Source organism: Macaca nemestrina, chromosome 2, assembly GCF_043159975.1.
Source record: "Macaca nemestrina isolate mMacNem1 chromosome 2, mMacNem.hap1, whole genome shotgun sequence".
Classification (NCBI taxonomy): domain Eukaryota; kingdom Metazoa; phylum Chordata; class Mammalia; order Primates; family Cercopithecidae; genus Macaca; species Macaca nemestrina.
This window is the reverse complement of record NC_092126.1, coordinates 128,328,640-128,349,501: the sequence shown is the minus strand read 5'-3', so window position 1 is coordinate 128,349,501 and position 20,862 is coordinate 128,328,640. Positions and strand designations below refer to the sequence as shown.

At 38.5% G+C, this 20,862-nt stretch overlaps 1 long non-coding RNA gene across 23 annotated transcripts in view; it reads right to left on the bottom strand.

Moving 5' to 3' along the window:
- The window catches only part of LOC105483454 (uncharacterized), a 379,659-nt gene that overhangs the window by 254,182 nt on the left and 104,615 nt on the right, over positions 1-20,862 (bottom strand). For all 23 annotated transcript variants that reach the window (XR_011620148.1, XR_011620149.1, XR_011620141.1 and 20 more), the window contains one exon: positions 5,156-5,419. This is a non-coding gene — a long non-coding RNA (uncharacterized lncRNA). The remainder of the gene's footprint in view (positions 1-5,155; positions 5,420-20,862) is intronic.

The following is a 20,862-nucleotide window of genomic DNA, read 5'->3' as shown; positions in this document are numbered from 1 at the left end:
ATGAGCAACTTGGAAAGGTCAGCCTCCAAGAATGCTATCTATTTCTCTCTCTCCACCCCACCCACCTAGGACAGACAAAACCAGATCTGGAGGTCATATTTGTCCAATAATTGAGAAGCAAGTGGCATCTAGCTCCAATACTCTCTGTCTTCACTGGGTTGCTTTGCCAGCTGACAGCCATCAGCTGTGTGTGTTACATTCCAGACAGGGACCCCTCTAAGCCCCACTATAACTGCCAGGGAGTAATATAGGAGAGTGGGAATCGCCTACCAGAGGCAGGGAAAGGAAACAAAATCATGAAGTTTGGATTCTGTGTTCCAGCTTTGTTTTCTTCATAATGCAGTTCCCTATGACTCCATTGCAATCTTCTGGAATACTTCTAGAAACCCACTTAGTAGTCTGTGGAGTTACTTGGCCAATATGGTCCTGGAGATAGTCACATTTCAAGGTTTTACTTTTCCTCCTGTTGAGCAGGAAGCAGGGAGACAGAATCATCACCCAAAAGGCAAATATTCCCTAACACAGGGTGAGCATGGTACTGGGGTTTGCACTGGAGGCCTGTGCTCCATTTCTCTGGAGGATGGGATCTTTACTATCAGGATTATTGATGAGATTCTGGCTTCCTTTCCAGAGATGAAGTATTTTTGTCATCATGTCTATTATTCCTCACAAGAACCCAATTAGAAGAGATTGCCTCAACAGAGGAGGCTGATTAAATTCACAGATTTATTGCAATACCACTTTGGGAGTTGTGGAAAATCAGTTTCACTGCTAAGCTGCCTTCCTTTAAAAAAAAATCAAGCTGTGAGCCTGCACCTTTAATTATCCATCTATAACAGAACACAAAATACCCATAACCTTGCAAGCAGCTTACTCTTCCCCCAGAGAGGCTCAGAATGCTTCTTCCAGGCTCATAGTACCTCCCCAAGGGGCAGGTGATGGCTTCTATGTTCATGGGACACAAGGGGAAATTTTGACCCAGCAGTAGGGTAGAGAAGACAGAGGCCTGCTACCTGTTGACTAAAGAAAAAAGTCAAGCTTTGAAAGAATTAGAGTTAGTTACATTTAGAAGTCTTATAAGGACTATAGACTGAACCTGGGTATTAATTCATTTCATAATAGGGCAATATTTCAATTCATAGTTTACATATAGGGGGTGAATATTCAGTATGTGCAAAATCGCAGCAAGGTTTGGGTGTGAGAGGACATCTGGGTAGAGATTACAGAAGCATAATTACTGACTTGGCTGGATGTTATCTTGAGTGTAAAAAAAGGCAAGGACTAGGGCCCTTTACCTCTTAAAGAGTATAGTGACTCCGGCAAAAGACATTGCGGGTGTGTGGGTTTTGTCTTCAGAGCATCCCTCCGGAGAGCTGCATGTTGTCAGAGTTAAGGCTTTATGAAATTATGCTGGAAAGCAGAAATGACCAAACATAGATTCTTACATTTGCTATTTTGTCTCACACCTGGAGACGGGTCAAAAAAGAAGACTTTCCTTTGCAAAGTTTGCAACCAACTTGGGCAAGGAGTCTTTGTGTTAGTTGGGTCCCAGAAAAGCTGCTGTCAAGTAGCAATGATATAAATGTAATCTGATTCTCCATAGAAATGAGGACTGTACTGATGCTGCAATCAATCCTGACCCCAAACCTCTTGCTCCAAAGTTACAGGAGCAGCCACAAGCACCACTTTCAATCTTCTAATTTTCTATTCAAGATAGTTCCTTTTCCCCCAAAGTCTTCTGTTTCTTTAAAGCAGCATTTCCCACACTGTTTTTAGCAGAATCTTAACCTCCCAGGGTGTTCTGGAGGAAAAAACAAGGTTTCATGGAGATAAATTTTGCATAGTACTGTATGCTCTATACCCCTTTGTTCAAGATCCTTACTAACATACTAAAGATAAGAGCTAACTCTCAATGAAAATCTACCTGAAGCCAAACACTAAGTACTTTTTATATGTTTTATGTCATTATATCTTCAAAAAATAATACTCTGAGAAACGTATTAATTTATCCCATTTTACACATGTGGAAATTGAGGTTTGGCGTGGTTAACTGAGTTGTCCAGTTAAAAGTACAAAGGCAAAAGGTGGAGCCAGGTTTGAAATCTACTCTCATTCCCAAGTCTGTGCTCTTAATCTCTAAGCTTTATCTTCTTCCCACTAACTATACAGACACTTTCTTATATTGCTGTTAATGTCTTTTTCATTACTGCTTCTTTACACACAAATGAGTCCATTCCTAACTGTAGCAGTTAGTCATCTTTTGTTTATCTTTTATTTTTTTTTTCATGTCATTACATGGGCCAGCTCCGTATCATTTTAGGTAGTATCTTCCCTTAACATCAGGTGTTTCCATTCCTATCTTATTTGGCCTTCGTGTAACTGCTTCAAGCATGCTTTAGTGGATTTTCATCTGTATCTTTGACAGTTTATGGATAAACAGAGATGTAAGGAAGACAGGATGTGACTGAGTTTATTTACCCTGCCTTTGGCAAAGGAGGCTTTGTTCAGTAAATGAAAGTCAGTAAAAAGTAAAAGTAGGATAAAAAGTGATGCCAAGGGTATATAGCTAGTTCTCCATGTTATGTAGGATATGGATTTCTTCCACTACTGAGGTCTTTGTAATTAGTAGATAAGTCATTTTATTGGAAGTGAGAGGTAGGATAAAGAGAGGGAGAGAGAGAAAGTGATTTTGTAACCTTCAGTTTTATCTGAAAGTAATTGTTCACTAAACTTGGAAACCGTGTTGACCACTAATGACCTTACCAAAGCATATACTTGCTCAGGAAATGGGCTGTTTGAGAGGGGATAAGAGAAGAACGTGAGTTATTAGCAGTAGCCCTGTCTCAGCAGGGGCAGGGCCAAAAGGAAAAGGTACTAGAAGTGCTATCTTTGGTTCCATTAGATTGCACACGGTTCCTAATCTCCCCCATCATGCTTGACCCTAACTAAGTCAGCTTCCTTTTACAGCTCTGTGTTCTTTGTGTTCTTTGAGAGCCCACGTATGATAAGATTGACCCTCTCCTTCCCCCCTTGATCAGTCGGGACTAATTTAATGAGCATCTACACTGTCCTTCATATGCAGGCCAAATGTCTTGTGTGGCTTGCATCATGTTTAAGGAAGTGTTTTGCGGCTGAGACTGTGCTTAATGCTCTCTAGGGATGACTGATCTCCTTCCATCTTCCCGACGGTCTTACCACATAGAGCCTGTTATGAGCTATGCTTTAGGAAAGAGTCCACTGAGTCTGAGAGAGGAGAAATGACCTGAAGGACACTCAGCTAGTACGGTGTAAGCAGGGACACCAACCTCACTCCTTTGATTCTGAAGCCTGCACCCTTTATGACTATCGCATATCCCTGCCTCCCACATTATACGATACGTGAGTGAGTGGAAGCTCCTCCACTGCCATCCCATTCTTCCTGCAGGGTATTCTGTTTTGGAAATGTTAAAAAAAAAAAAAAAAAAAAAAAAAAAGGAAAAAAAAATGTTTGACTCATGTATTAAGAGCAAATGTTATTACTAACTAGGTAAGTGGGACCTCCAGTGCTGCTAGGAAAAAACTAAATCAATCAGGAAATCATTAATTTTGGAGGAAACACTAATTATAGGAATATAAATTCTGGGTAAAATTGCCAAGAACACCAATGTTGCCTGCAGCCCAAGTAGACTTTCTCGAGTTTTAGGCTGTGATTGAGATACTAGAATTCACTTTTATTTCTCTAGCTTTGCAAAAGGTACTTGGAACTGGTCTGAAATGTCATTTAATTCTCTCAGTGCATACAGTAAGCCACCTTTTAAAACACAGGTAACCTCTCATAATCAGGAAAATACCCATAAAGGAGGGGATGAGGGGTGGGGACAACTATACTGCCGTTTTTTTTGTTTGTTTGTTTGTTCGTTTGTTTTGTTTTGTTTTGTTTTTCTAAGGCAGGATCTCACTCTGTCACCCAGGCTGGAGTGCAGTGGCACAATCATGGCTCACTACAGGCTCTAGCTCCTAGGCTCAAGCAATCCTCCCACCGCAGCCTCCTGAGTAGCTGGGACTACAGGCACACACTACCATTTCCAGCTAATTTTTGTATTTTTTAAGGAGACAGGGTTTTGCCATGTTACCCAGGCTGGTCTCAAACTCCTGGGCTCAAGTGATCCACCTGCCTCAGCCTCCCAAAATGCTGGGACTACAGGCATTGAGCCACTGCACCTGGACTATACCACTTTCTTACATTAAACACTTTGAAAATTAAGCAGGAGCTAAGCAGCAACAGAAAGAAATGAACTATTGAGACACACAAAGTCATGGAGGAAAGTTCAATGTATATTGCTATGTGAAAGACATCCATCTAAAAAGGCTATGTGCTGTATGACCCAACTACCTCACATGCTGAAAAAGGCAAAACTGGAGAGAGTAAAAAGATCAGTGGTTCCCCGGGGGGTGGGAGGGAGGGATGAACAGGAGGAACACAGGAGATTTTTAGGGTGGTGAGATTCTTCTGTATTGTACTATAATGGAGGATACAGGTCTTCATATATTTGACAAAACCCATAGAATGTACAAGCAAAGAGTGAACCCTAATATAAACTGTGCACTTTAGTTAATATCATATAGCTGTTGGCTCATCAGTTGTAGCAAATGTATGGAAACAGAGTTGAAAGGGTTGAGAGCGAAGATGGGAACTTCTGTACTTTCCCTTCAATTTTTCTCTGAACCTGTAACTGCTCAAAAAATAAAAGTCTTAGTTTAAAAAAAAAAAAAAGGCCGAAGAGAAGCACATTATTTCGCAGCATCATAGCATCTCTCTAGATGATAGTCTCCTTGTTGTGGGGGAAAGATCCTCTCAACACATTATAACAACTCATTGCTCTGATTGTGACAACCAAGGAATATACGAAAGGCCAATTTAAACATGTCAGCGGGTTCAAAGGACAAAGCAACTTTGTGTCACAATAGAATTCATCCCTTGGAACGTGGAGATGGCAGGAGATAAAACAATACTCTTTATCACCGGCAGATTAACCGGCAAGGACATGTTCTTTCTGTTTATCCTATAGGCTCCAAAGGACAATGAGCCTTTTGTCTTTACACCTGTTGCAGGGAAGGAGCCTAGGACAGAGGTGTGGTGGGGTTTATGTGAGGCCATGCAGTTCAGGTTTCTTACCTGCATCTCTGATGGTACACCCTGTTTCACAAAGGAACTTGGAGACTGAGGGAAAGGAGCAGGTCCAGGTGTTGCTTGAGGAGAAAGTGAAAATATACAAATCCTTGTTGGAGAGAAATATAGCAAAGCTGCGTCATGCTTCGGCTTTCAGCCAGACATCAGAGTTTTTTGGGGGTCTTGCTCTTCCTTATCCTCAGCTTCTCACTCAGCACATGGTAAAGGCTGGGCAGAGGCTTGCTGAATGAATGAACCTCGAGGACTTTGCTGTAAGAAAAAGAGTGCAGAAAAGTGATTTGTCAAAAGTGACACTAGGTTTATCCGGCTGTTTCACTAAAGTTTCCAAATACCCATTTTTTGGGACTGTGTGCATTGATGGCTTCCTTCATTCTAAACCCTTGCTTGTAATGGAATCTGTTGGTTTTAACTGGCTTCCTCAGGAACAAACCCTCCAATTTCCTTTGGGGTAGCCAGCCTTTCCCCTATTCTTAGTATGGGAAGTCGGAACTTAATAATTCCTTTTAACACTTCCTTTTTTCCCTGGAGAGCTGCTTGATTTGCATCTGTTCAGCTGTATCATCCCAAGGGGATACGGTCTGTGGCCTCAGCTCAGCCAGTCAGAGCACTGTTTCCCTTTGCTGTCAGTAGGATCAGAGAAGGACACATATCTCAAGTTAGACCCATGAGAATTCCACCTGAGATTTTGCTGGACTGATGTGAAATGTTATTTTTTGGCTGGAATTAATAAATTGGTAAAACACAAGCCTAGAGTTCTGAAACCAGCCAAGCCTAAAGTCAACACATTTCCTGGACCCTTGAACAATATCAGCCACTAAATTCCTAGGACTTCAATTGCCTTACAACAAATTATAATTTACCAATGTGTCCATTTATTCTCCCTTTTATTGAAATTCTAAGTCTCCACTGTTCTTTTACATGCTGATGTCCTTCAGATTAGAATTTAGGAAGAAAATTCTGACTGGGAGGTGGTCTGTCCAGAGCCCCAACCACTCTCTGGTCTAATCGCACCTCCAAATGGACAAAGAGAACATCTGAAATGGAGAGCCCTAGAAATACCACTTCCAAATTCCAATAAAAGGCAGAAGTATTTGCTGAACATCTCACTACACCATGAATTCAAAAAAAATTGTGGCTTAGACAAAGTTGGCATGGGGTAGAGTCCTGCTGAATAGATTGAGACATCAGAGAATGGGCCCTTGGGCCACGCCTGGCACACGCTCCGAGGACATGGCCTGATGCCATGGCTCCCCCTCTGTCTCAATGCTCCATTAACACCTGGAGTGGAACTCAGGAGTTAGGGCAGCTTGCACTTGAAAAATAACCTCAGCATCATGGATGGGCTTGAAAAAGGAAGAGCAATGTTCTGCATCTCTTGATCCCACTCTAGCCACTAAATCTAGTAAGAACTAACACCTATTGTGTGTTGCTGGACCAAGCAAGGTACTGAGTACTTTTCTGGCATCAGCCCCTCTAACCCCCCTCACAACCCTATGTGGTATAAGTCAAATGGGGCCTAGAAAACTTACAGAGCTTGCCCTGGATCACTCAGCAGGGCTCAGACCAAGTAGAATGACCCAGGTGCTCAATCACAATATTGACTGTTCTTTGTAGCAAAGAATAATAACGGTGCCTGGATCATGGCTTTAAAATTATGAAAGTTAATGTTACAACTGGGAAGAAGCCTCAACATCACTTAGCATGATGGAAAAGCTGAGGTACAGGGAATGACATGACTTCCCCAAAGTCAGCAAGTGAAAGCACGGGGTGATGAAATTTGGTCCTGGTCCACCAATTCTTTCTCAGAAAACACCCTGTTGTTTTAGGATATATGCACACCGTACCACATACAGGCATCACCAGTATAGATGCACAGATATCAAAGTTCTAAAATATTTCCAGACCAGTTAGCAACCTGCACTGTCCAGAGACTATCTCCCTCTCCCTTCAGGATTCCTGACCTCCCCACAATTAATCAATTAAAGGGTTAAGGTTTAGCATCACAGGGGGCCCCCAGGACCCTGCTCCATCCCAATGACCAGCATCCATTCTGAGTAGTCAACACCTCTGCTGTTTCAATTAAGTGTTTTTAATATGAGTCCTTTACTAATACAAAAGCCAGCACAGATTATGGGAACGTCATGGGTGAATTGCAGGACACATCTCAGTCATTAACATTGTTATCTCAAATATAACAGGTAGACAAAAGCTGATCATGCTAACCATGCCCAAGACAACAGGGAGAGGCCAGAATGGGGAAAGTTCATCTCTGGCATTCAGGGACTCTGGAAGCCTTTCCCTCCTCTTCCAGGCAGCATTCAAGGGTACTAGGTTAAGAGATGCCCTCCCTGCAGAGAGGAAAAGTTCAGGGTGTCTGAATTGTCTGTGGGAGGCAAGATAGGTCTTGCCTCTCTCACCTTCCCTGTTTCTTTCTGGATGGCAGCCTCAAGCCATGGGAGCTAAACTGACAGCTGGGAAATAGAAGGACAGGAAAGCTTGCCAGACACAGGGACAGGCAGGCCAAGGCTCCTTTCAAAGTCAGCGGGAAGTAGAAACACATCAGCTCTGCCAGTGACTAGAGACCAAAAAGGACCAGTGGAGCCACACTTTCTGACTCTTTTCAGCGTCAGAGATGGATAAATGAATTGCTTATGGAAGAGAGGCCCTAATGCATATCTTGCCCACCATGAGTCAAGTGTGCCCTGCTAGTCAGTCTGAACCCACCTAGATCCTAATGGTCTGCCTTCATAAGATGATGGTATATTGGTCAGTTTTCACAGTGCTATAAAGAACTACCTGAGACTGAGTAACTTATGAAGAAAAGAGGTTTAATTGACTCATAGTACTACAGGCTTAACAGGAAGCATGACTAGAAGGTCTCAGGAAACTCACAATCATGGCAGAGGGCAAAGGGGAAGGAAATGCATCTTAACATCCTACCATAGCAGCAGGAGAGAGAGCGAAGGGGGAAGTGCCACACACTTTTAAAGCATCAGATCTTGTGAGAACTCACTATCATGAGAACAGCAAAGGGGAAATCCACCCCCGTGGTCCAATCATCTCCCACCAGGCCTCTCCTCCAACATTGAGAATTACAATTCAACATGAGATTTGGGTGGAGACACAGAGTCAAAACATATGAGACAGCTTGCAGGGGCCTGACTGAGATTATTGCTGTCTTAAGACCCTGAGTATTGTGGTGTTACAATGGATAATATTACAAAGCAATGGATAAGGTGACACCTTTATTTGCATTTAGCTTTATGATTGCATTGGAACTACACTGTATTTATTACAGGATAATGAGAATAGAATCAAGGCAGACTTAATATATGTACATCATACAAGGGATAAAGTTTTCTAGTGGTTTAAATAGAGAAACGTGATAGGAAAATGGCTCATCACACCCAACTCAGTGTTTCAGATGGGCTGATCTCAAATGAATCTATTTTTTCTAAGTGAGCATCTATATTTTTTAAATTGATACATGGTATTTGTACATGTTTATGGGCTACATGTGATATTTTGTTACAGGTATATAGTGTGTAGTGATCAAATCAGGGTATTTAGCACTACCATCACCTCAAGTAGTTACCATTTCTTTACACTGGGAATATTTCAAGTCCTCTCTTCTAGGTATTTATTGTTTTTTTGTTTCTTTTTTTGAGACGGAGTCTCGCTCTGTCGCCCAGGCTGGAGTGCAGTGGCCGGATCTCAGCTCACTGCAAGCTTCGCCTCCTGGGTTTACGCCATTCTCCTGCCTCAGCCTCCCGAGTAGCTGGGACTACAGGTGCCCGCCACCTCGCCCGGCTAGTTTTTTTTGTATTTTTTTTAGTAGAGACGGGGTTTCACCGTGTTAGCCAGGATGGTCTCGATCTCCTGACCTCGTGATCCACCCGTCTCGGCCTCCCAAAGTGCCGGGATTACAGGCTTGAGCCACTGCGCCCGGCCTCTTCTAGGTATTTATTTTGAAATATACAATAGATTGTTATTAACTATAGTTACCCTATTCTGCTATTGAACATTAGGCCATATTCCCTCTATCAAACTGTATGTTTGTACCCATTAACCAGTCTCTCTTCATCCCTCCCTCGACCCCCACACCCTTCCCAGCCTCTGGTATTTGTCATGGTAGTCTCTTCCTTTAAAGGAACTTTTGTTCAGTCAAAACCATGCTCATAGCCTGGCACAGTGGCTCACGCCTGTAATCCCAGTACTTTGGGAGGCTGAGACAGCTGGATCACTTGAGGTCACGAGTTTGATACCAGCCTGGCCAACACGTAAAACTCTGTCTCTACTAAAAATACAAAAATTAGCCAGGCATGGTGATATGTACCTGTAATCCCAGCTACTGGGGAGGCTGAGGCAGGAGAATCACTTGAACCTGGGATGTGGAGGTTCCAGTGAGCCAAGATCGTGCCAGTGCACTCCAGCCTGGGCAACAAAGCAAGGCTTCGTCTCAAAAACAACAACAACAACAACAAAACCACCATGCTCATGCAGCAAACAGCTACTATGTTTCAGCAAAACAACTTTGCAACTACATTTAACAAATACAGTCATTTTTTATTTTATTGGTTTTGTGTTGCTTTAATTTTTCCTCTGATTCAATTTGACCTTTATAATTGTTTACATCTAGTTTTATATGTATACATTTAAGTAACATAAAATGATTCAAGTCAACACCAGAGACCTACAATTATTTTTTCTTTAAATGAAATCTTAACTTTGAGAATCAGTAAGGGAAGCTCTTAAGAAAGGCATAGGCATCTGTAACATACTGGCATCTCATTAACCACTGTTAAATGAAGCACTATTCATCCTAGAACATTCTTCATAATTGCCTAAATATGAAGCAGTTCAATTGTACATCTTGGGGTTAGTGTATGCGCATTTAAGTCTCCCAGTTTAAGCCTTGTTTGAAATCCCTGTTAATGACAATGGTTTTCTAAGAATGTTAGTACATAGAGCTCTACTTTTTTGATTGACAGTAATTTATTCCTCCTGTTTACCAGTTGCTGGTTTATTACCATAATAACAATACAGGTTAAGCATCCCTAATCTAAAAACCCAAAATCTGAAATGCTCCCAAATCCAAAGCTTTTTGAGCATCATGATGACATCACAAATGGAAAATTCCATACCTGACCTCAGGTGATGGGTCCCAGTCAAAACAAAGTGAAAGCTTTCTTTCATGCACAAAAATATTTAAAGTATTACATAAAATTACCTGCTACACATATAGGGCATACATGAAATATAAATTCATACAAATATGAACTTATATATGCCAATATTCCAAAATCAAAACCCACAACACTTCTGTTCCCAAGCATTTGGATAAGGGATACTCAGCCTGTAATACCAATCATTTATTGTAGTATTGAAATACTTCACAAATATGGTGTTAAACATTTTATTTATGTTATTTCATTTAACCCATACAATTTACTCAATGACTTAAGTAAAACTGTCATTTTACAGAGACTTAGAAGGATTGTCATTTGTCCAAAGTTAACATAACTGGAAATGAAGGAGCTGAGATTGAACCCAGATATGTCTTCCTTTATCAACTCAGTTTTTTAACTTCTTTAAATTCTCTTGATTGTCCTTACTTTCTAGGCTTACCATATTTCCATAAAGCTAAGTTGTCATCAGTTGTAAGACAGTCCATTGCGTATGTGCCAATACAATGAGCACAGGCTGACAAACTGTAACACTGAGCTTTATCACTAGAATTTTTATTTCATATTGATCAAAAGTGCTCTATTTAATAAACAGTCCTAGTGATATATATACATATATATATGTGTGTATATATATATATTTATCTAACATTACTTCTGTGCACATGAAAAAAATAAAAGCAGAGGAGTCCAGCTTTTCTTACTCATTTTTTAGATCAAGTTCATCAGTGTCTGTCTTTTCATAGTGTCATTCTCCATGTCAGCAAGGGCATTGATGGTATAGTGTTTCTTAAAAGAATGTTCCATTATTGGATCTAAAGTTTTCTTCCAATCTGCTGCCATTCTTTGCACAGGTTTTGATATGTATGTGCAGGCAAAGTCAACACTTCTCATTTGAATATACAAAATACACATCTTGGAGTCAATGAAATATGGTATTATTATGCTTACTGTAGACTATGTTAAAAAATCAACCATCCACAAATGTAAGGAGTATTTTACAATGTTTTGGTTACACTGGGCACCTAGATCTAATATCATATTTTAGCCTGCTAAGAATCATTAGAATGTATTTATGTTCCTTTACTTACATTATCTCCATTTATTGAATGCTTATGATATATTGGTCTAGAGTCTTTGCACGTATTTACTCATTAAACTGAAGGAAGAGCTACATTGTCCCATTGAAGAAAATAAGGTCAGAGAGTTTAGATAACATGTTTAAAATCACATTGCTTCTTAAGCGGCAAAGCTACAATTTGACTTCAATCTCTCTAACACCAAACTCCATTCTACTAACTACCACGTGACACTACAATCCACATAAACACACACATTATTAGTGTCAGAATTGGCAGCTGATATTAATGGTCCTTATTATGTGCTATGTAATAAGCTATTTCTATTTCCCTTAGCCTTCCTTCTGCCTGCATGTGAGTATATAAAGTATTATGAACATGAATTCTTATTGACTCCTGTCCCCAAGGCCAAATATGAACAGTAACCCTCAGGGACTGATCTGGAGGTAATGGGCCAGTATTTCCTGCATCCTGGCAATGTATCACTCCCTTGACCATCTTGCTTTAAAGGTTTCTCGGAATTATCTATAAAAATGACCATAGTCCTGGCTGTTTTATAGTACTCTTACAGAAGATAGGTCCATGCATTCCCTTTTTAAAACAAACGATCAGAAAATTTCATTTTGGCAATCATTTTATAGGAAATTCACATTGGTTTCTTTACATGTTTATGACCCATAATATGAAAAGAAAATATGCAGTTGTTTTATGTTGAACCCAAAGCAAAAGATTTTATTACTTAGCTGCCGTGCAATATAGCTATACTTAGGTCATTATTTTGCCTTTAAAATAAGAAAAATAATTTCAGAGGAACCCTGACCTCATTTTATAGTCTGGAAGTCAATGGCACAAATAGTTAGCAATACTCCTAAATGTTTTGCTATGGAAATAATGAATCTAGGAACTACTTTGAAAGTCAAGTGAAACAGCTTTTATAATGTGAGCTCATGGATTTGGGAGACCTTTATTTAAAGGCTCCTCACATGGTAGCTGTGAGGAGTGTCTCTTAATAATTCAGTCCAGGTGTTTAGAAACAAGAACAGGATATCTGTCATTTCTAGAGCCTGTAAATCAGACGTGGTTGGAGAGATGTCAGCTTCATCTGTGAAGGCTTTGAGATACTGTGAACAAATGTCTAGCCAAATGGGATGCGTCATTTAGGAAGATTTGCATGTTCTTTCTCCCAAGTGCCCAAGTCTCAGTGTCTGTCACTACTATCTCCTTAGCTGCCCATATAGAAAATTATTCTCGATATTCCCCTCTTATTTGATCCCTATATCCAATTGATCTTTGAGTCTTACCAATTCCACCTCCTCGATAACTCCCTAATCTGCCTACATCTCTCCATCCTGACTGTCAATACTCAGTCACCACCATGGCTCACCTGGATAACTGACCCAGCTTCTACCTCATCTAACTGATGCTTTCTGCCTCTGGTCCTGCTTTTTGTGAAGGGAAAAATCTAATTATATCACTCCCTGGCTTAAACTCTTCAATGACTTCCTGCAGCTCTCAAAATAAGGCCCAAAGAGTATCATATATTGTCCAAGGCTCCCAATGATGAGGCCCCTGTCAAATTCCCAAGCCGCATTTCTCTCCCTTTTCACTCCCATGTTTCCCTGCTCCAGTGAAATGGAACAACTTTTAGCAACTCAAATATTCTACCTTCAAGTTCTTATGCATGGGGTTTCCCTGCCTAAAATATCTGTCTGTCTGAAGCGCAGGGTTAGGTTTTACATCCTCTTAGGATGACTTCGGCCATTCCCAGGCTGGTTTCATGCCCCCTGCCATGTGCTCTTACTTCTTTATGATTATCCTATCACTTCGTGGATTCTACTATAATTACCCACGTTTGTGCCTCCCCTACCAGCCATAAATTTCTTGAGAGAAGAAGCAGTCTTTTACTCACTGTCATATGACAGGGCAGTGATTTCCATTCTGTGTACAGCACTGATGGTACAGAGAATGATTTCACAGATGCTCTCTTTAAAGCTTTTTAAAATTGTTCTACTTTTTGAAATACATACTTTCTCTTTGTAACAAGCTTGTTTTCTTCAAGAACCTCAGATGCACAGATTTGGATTAACTACAACACTTATTCCATGACACAGCCGTTATTGGTCCTTGCATCACCCACTTGTATTTATTTTGCTAGTTATTTTATACCGTAATCAGTAGCCCTAAACTCACCATGCAAGAGAAAAGCTAAGATCTTCACAGTCGTGGACATTATTCATCTATCAATACCACACCTGTTCTGTCCTTTTGCATCCCTCTATCTGACCCTGTGTGCCATGCTCACCATTCTCCTGCCTTCTTTTTAAATTTTTTAATTGCCTCTATATTTATCTCTAAGCTTTTTTTCCTTATGTTTGGTTGTTTTAAACTTTATAAAAAGGGTATCATGCTTACACAATATTTAGGAACTTTTTTCACTTAATATATTGCTGATAGTATCCATATTGTTGATGTTGCTGCAGGTCATTTGGTTTGATTGCCATATTTCATTCCATTTATGAATATACCACAGTTTACGCACCCACTCGCCGATCGATGAGCACCTGGGTTATCTACAGGCTTTTGCCGCTGTGAGCAGCAGTGCTCTGAACACTCGTGTGCATCTCTCCTGAGCGTGTGCAAGCTTTTCAATGGGGTAGAACTGCTGGGTCAGAGAGTATGGGAATAATGGATAATGGATATGGAGACGGGATAATGGGTATGGATAATGCCAAACTCAAATCCAATGGGATGGCACCAACTTATACTCCTACCAGTAACAAATATGAAATCCTGTGGTTCTACATCCTTTTCCATACGTGGCACTGTCAGCATTTTACATTTGGGCCTCTCAAGTATCTATAAAATGGTATCTCATCTAATCTAGATTTGTATTTTCCTCATCACTAATAATACTAAAAATTTATTCATGCATCTATTGCATACATGTGTTTATCTCTTCTGTGAAAGGCCTATTTCTGTTTTGTGCCCATTTTTCTTTTGACTTGTTTGTGCTACTCTTACTGATATTTAGTCACTTTAACATATTTTGGTTCTAATTATTTGTAGATTGTGTGTACCTATTGCAGATTATCTTGTTGCAGTCTGCAATTTACCTCTCAGTATCTTTAGGTTTTCATAATGAATAAAAGTTCTTACTATACACATTTATCAATGTTTTCTCTTACAGTTAACTGTTCTTTGTGTCTCCCTAAAGAAATATTTCCCAACTAGTATTGGTTTTCTTTTTATAAGAGTAATATAGCATTTGCTTTAAAACTACATTTGAGTAAAAATAAGACATTTTAAAGAAAAACTAAAATGCTCCAAATTATACACAGTATATACCACAATTCATAATAGTGATGTGTAAATAATTGAAGTTTGGGAGACATTAACCATGTTCTCAAAATAGCATAAATTTATATTGAATAAATGAGCTCAGTTATTCATGCAGTAATTCAATTAACATATGTTTCAAATGATTCTCTCAGAGTTTCTATGTTTGAGACCTCCAGCTGGATCCTCTAGAAATGTTTGCTAAAACTATTTGAAGACACTCATCTAAGAGGTGTGTGTGTGTGTGTGTGTGTGTGTGTGTGTGTGTGTGTGTGTGAACTGTGTGTATGTATAGAAGATACAAAAGTAATAGAAGAGAAGCAAAGAGTATATGAGAGCTAGGTGAAACCTTAAGGATGCTCGCTTTATGGTACATATGTGAAAACCAAACCTAGGCTTGTCCAAGTTCAGGAACAGGTTGCACCAGAGTGGGATTAGAGTATTGCTTAGTCATTGGCTCCCAGCACCTCCCCTGGTGAACTTCAGCCATAAGGATATGCTTCTCAGAGTGAGCAGGAAGTCTTTGCATTTATCAGCACTGACGGCTTAGTTTGCATGTTTTTCCCCCTCTCTTTCCAAATCAAAAAATATGCAATTCCTAGTCCTTTGCATTAAACTCCATACCTCACATATGACATTCAACAATACCAAAGTAGACTTTTTCATAATATGGCAGTGAGTGAAATTTCGCAGCTCCTTAACTCATGAAGTAGGTTGTGGTAGAGGTTTCTGTATTTGAGCTGCTTTTGAACTAGAACCTACTGCTGTCCACACATCTTTAAGGTGCTAGGCACATCATAGGCATTCAGCCAGAACTTGCTGGAATAAACTAAAATACTCTGTGGAAACAGGCAAACTAATAAGAACGTTCACCCTCCAAGTTGTTTAAACAGACGGTTTATTTTTGAAAGACAAAAAAAATGTGTAAAAGAAACTAAAATTAGGGTTGATCTCAGTTGATCCTCATGGTGCTAGGAAAATGGTTTTTTGGGCCAGCTGTCATGTGATTAGAGTGGGCCATTTTTCTCCTTTTTCTAAGATTATATTTTGGGGACATCTTGGTACTGGCATTTCTTTACTGACTCATTTGAAAGAGACTTATACATATATTGTAAACTCTATGTCTGGAGCTAAAGAAAGGAAAGAAATAGAATAAAATGCTTCTCTATCTTAAAAGCTATCCATGACCTCAAGTCCACCCCAAATGGACCTGCCCATCCGTTTCTTTTTCTCTCTTTAGCTCTTATGCAGAACAAGGCAGGACATAGCAACATGGTCATTTTGATGTAAAATTGTAATTTAAAATCATCTTTTTAAATCAACTTTTTACCTAAAATATGAGAATAACCAAACTCTCTGAGGCTCATTTTGTGACTCACCAACCCTACACCCATTGCTTCTACCCTCTTCCTATGAGGGCAAATGTAAAGACCCAAGGCAGAGGCAACAGGAAGTTGGGTCTGAGGGATGGAGTGAGGATGTCTGTTTTTTTCCTCACTTTGGTAATATGTTCAATATGGAAGTTCAACAATGTATTTTTTAATTTTAAAATTTATAACATTTTATGGCTGGGTACAGTGGCTCATGCCTGTAATCCTAGCACTTTGGGGGCTGAGATTGGAGGGTTGCTTGAGCTCAGGAGTTTGAGACCAACCTGGGCAACATGGTGAAACCTTGTCTCTGCAAAACATATACAAAAAATTAGCCAGGTGTGGTAGTGCACACCTGTAGACCCAGCTACTCAGGAGGCTGAGGTGGGAGGATCACCTGAGCCCAGGGAGGTCAAGACTGCAGTGAGCCAGAATTGCACCACTGCACTCCAGCCTGGGTGACAGAGTAAGACCCTGTTTTCAAAAAAAAAAAAAAACATTTAATAATACAAAAGTCTATATACTCACATCCATGTAGTATACAGAATATTGTTACATACACCCTGCGTACCCATCATCCAGTTCAAGTAATAAAACCTTTCCAGCCCTACTGCAACTGCCCATATCAATCCCCCTTTCCTCTTATTTATTTCTTCAAAAGTGTTTATTTAAGTGACTGTTACGTGTCAAGTAATGTTCTAGGCACTGGAAAACAGTACAATTAAAAATAAAACAGACAAGAAGACCCAAACTCATGGAGCTTTTATGAAAGGAAACTATTCTTCTGAATTTTGGATTCATCATTCTCTTTTTCTTCCTCATACGTTTTCTATGTGTATAAGAATTTCTAAACAATTTATGTAACTTTACTATCATACTGCATGAATTCTTCTAAGTTTTGTTTCTTTCACTTAATATTTTTGTGCATGAAGTTTGAATTCATTAATGTTCAGTTTTCATGGTCTTACATTAAGTGAATATTTCACAGTTTATCCATTTTCCTGTTTATGGATATTTAAAGTATCTTTAGTTTTGCTATTGCAAACAATGCTCCTATGAAATGGTATCAACCATTTGAATACAGGAAGCCCTTGACCAACACAGGAGTCAGGGGGGCCACCCCCATCGCAGTAAAAAATCCAGGCATAACTTTCGATTTCTGTAAAACTTCACTACTAATAGCCTGAGGTTGGCCAGAAGAAGCCTTACCAATATCATAAACAGTCAATTAACATATAAATACACTAGTATCTACAAATATTTTGTGCATTCAGGACATACCTTTTCTTAATTTTTGCAACATTTCTAGGCTACATGGTTTGTCTGTGAGTTTTTTCAAATTGTTGCAAATCTCCAAAAAATTTTCCAGTATATGTATTGAAGAAATGTGCATGAAAATGGACCCACGCAGTTTAAGCCTATATTGCTAAAGGATCAACTGTATACCAGTTGTGTTTCTCCATTCTGCTATTGATAGACATATGGGTGGTTCTCATTTGTTGCCTGTTATGAATAAAACTGTTGTGAACATTAGTCTTTCAGTAGGTATATGTTTTCACTTCTTGTTAAATGCCTAGGAGTGAAATTGCAGTGTCATATGGGAAATGCATGTTTGACTTCATAAAAAAACTGCCAAAATGTTTTCCAAAAAAAAAAAAAAAAAAAGCTATACCATTTTACACACCTAGTTGCAATGTATGGGGGTCCCAGTTGTTCCACATCCATGCCAACACTATTATTAGTCATTTTCGCTCTAGCCATTCTAGTATTGTGAAATGGCATCTTGTTGTGGTTCAATGTGCATTTTCCAGAAGACTAGTGGCATTAGGTATCTTTTCATGTGTTTATTAACTTTATATCTTCTTTCATAAAGTGCCTTTTCAAGTCTTTGGCCTGTTTGTTGTTGTTGTTGTTGTTGTGGTTCTTGTTTGTCATTTATTATTGAGTTTGGGAGTTCTTTGTATATTCTGAATCATATATTCCAGATACAAGTCCCCTGTCAGAGTCGTGTATTAAGAATATTTTACTCCAGTCTGTAGCTTGCCTTTTGACTTTCCTAAAGGTATCCTTTCAAGAGTAGAAAGTTTTTATTCTGATAAAGTCTAATTAATTTTTTTCATTTATTTAATCTAAGAATCTTTGCCTACTCTAAAGTTAAAAATAAATCTTTTATTCTACAAATATTATAGTTTTGGCTTTTATATTTAGACCTAAAATCCATTTCGAATTAATTTTGGTTTATGGCATGAAGAAAACATCAAAATTAATTTTTTAATATGAATGTCCAGTTGTTCCCACATCACTTATTATAAGAAAAAAACTTTACCTTTTCAGTGTAATTACTTTAAAATCTTTTCAAAAAATCAATTGTGGGCTGGTGGTTCTATTTCTGAATTTTCTTCTGTTCCATTGATCTATATGTCATTTGTATTTCAAGACCACATTGTCATGACGAGCAGAGCTTTATAATAAGCCTGAAAATTAGGTAATGTAAGTCTCCCAACTTTGTTCTTTTTGAAAATTGTTTTGGCTATTCTTGGTCATTTATGTTTCCGTATAAATTATAAAATAAACTTGTTAGTTTCTACATAAACATTTTCTGATATTTTGACTAGGATAGCACTAAATCTGTAAACAAATTTGATACAACTAACATCTAAACAATATTCAGTGTACCAATCCATGAACATAGTATGTCTTATTATTTATCTAAGCCTTTTTCAATTTCACTCAGCATGCTTAATGATTTTCAGTGTGGACATCTTGAACATGTTTCATTCGGTTTCTTCCTAGATACTGGCATTTTTTTATGCTTTTGGTTTACCTTTAAGATAACCTTTTAATTTGGGAATATTTTCAGATTTACAAAAAATTGTGAGGCTAGCACAGAGAATTCCCATATACTCTACGGGAACCAATATATAACCCCTGTTATTAATGTCTTACCTTAGTGTGGTACATTTGTCACAATTAATTAACCAAGATTGATAAATTATTATAAACTAAAGTCTATACTTTATTTAGACTTCCTTAGTTTTTACCTAGCATCCTTTCTCTGTTCCAGGATCTCATCCAAGGTACCATATTACATTTAGTTCTTATGTATTCTTAGGCTCCTCTTGGCTGTGACAATATCAATTTACTTTTTATTATCTTCACAATATTACAATTTTTCTCCAAAATGGTAGGGATACTGAATATCCACATGTAAAAGAGTAAAGCTGGACCCTAACCTCACACAATAACAAAAATTAACATTAAATGTATCAATGACCTAAATATGAAAGCTAAAACCATAACAACTCTTAGAAAAAAGGACTAAATCTTCATGACCTTGGATTTGGCCATGGGTTCTTAGATAAGATACAGCAACAAAATAAAAAATAGATAAATTAGACTTCACCAAAATAAAAACATTTTTGTAATTTCAAAGGCCATTACCAAGAAAGTGAAAAGACAAACTATAAAATACAATAGAATATTTTGTAAATCATATATCTGATAAGGATCTAGCATGGAGAGTATATAAAGAGCTCTTACAACACAACAATAAAAAACAAACCAATTTAAAAGTACACGAATGCCTTAAATAGACATTTCTCCAAAGAAGATATATCCAACCAAGAAATGGCCAACAAGTACATGAAAAGACATTTGACATCACTATATAAGGAAAATGTAAACCAAATACACAATGATAGCTACTTCATACCAACTATGATGACTACAATCAAAAAATGAAAATAAAGGTACTGGTGGAGAAATTAAAACTCACATAGATTTTTGGTATGAATGTAAAGGCTCAGACACCATGGAAAACAATTTGACAGTTCTTCAAACTGTTAAACACAGAATTGCCGTGTGATCCAGCAATTCTATTGCTAGGTATAAACCTACAAGAATTGAAAAAGGTACTCAAAGAAGTACATGTACACGCATGTTCATAACAGCACTATTCATAATAGCCAAAAGGTGGAAACAACCCACATGTCCATCAACAGAGGTAAAGATAAGCAAACTGTGGTATATTCATACAGTGGAACATTATTCAGCCTTAAAAAAGAATGAAGTTTTGATACATGCCACAATATAGATGAACCGTGAAAATATTGTTCTACGTGAAAAAAGCCAGACACAAAAGGTCACAGATTATATTATTCCATTTATAGGAAAATCCTATAGAGATAGAACATAAATTGTGGTTACCAGGGGTCAGATTTGGGGAGTAGAGGGTGACTGCTTCCCAGGCACATGCTTTCATTTTGGAGTATGAAAATGTTTTGGAACTAGATAGAGGTGGTGCTTGCACAACACTGTTTAATGTACTAAATGCCACTGAATTATTCACTTTTAAATGACTAATTTTATACTATGTAAATTTTACCTCCATTAAAAAAATACTTAAAAAATGGTAGGGATGTTTGTCTATTTGATCACTGCTGTATCTCTAGCTACTTTAAGAGTACCTGACATGCAGAAGGCCCTCAATAAATATCACTGAATGAATGCAATACAGCACGTGTTTTTTAAGCTTAGGAATTGTATTGCATAGTTGTAGCTAAAAAAAAAAGAAAAGTCTAAATTTACCACTATAAAACATTTCTAAACTCAGACGTGAGTTGTAGCGAAAATTCAGCAGCCACAATTTCCCAGAAAGATAGAAGATAGGCCCAGATGCTAGAAAACAACATTTGCATCCACTGTCATTCCTGTTTCCTTTT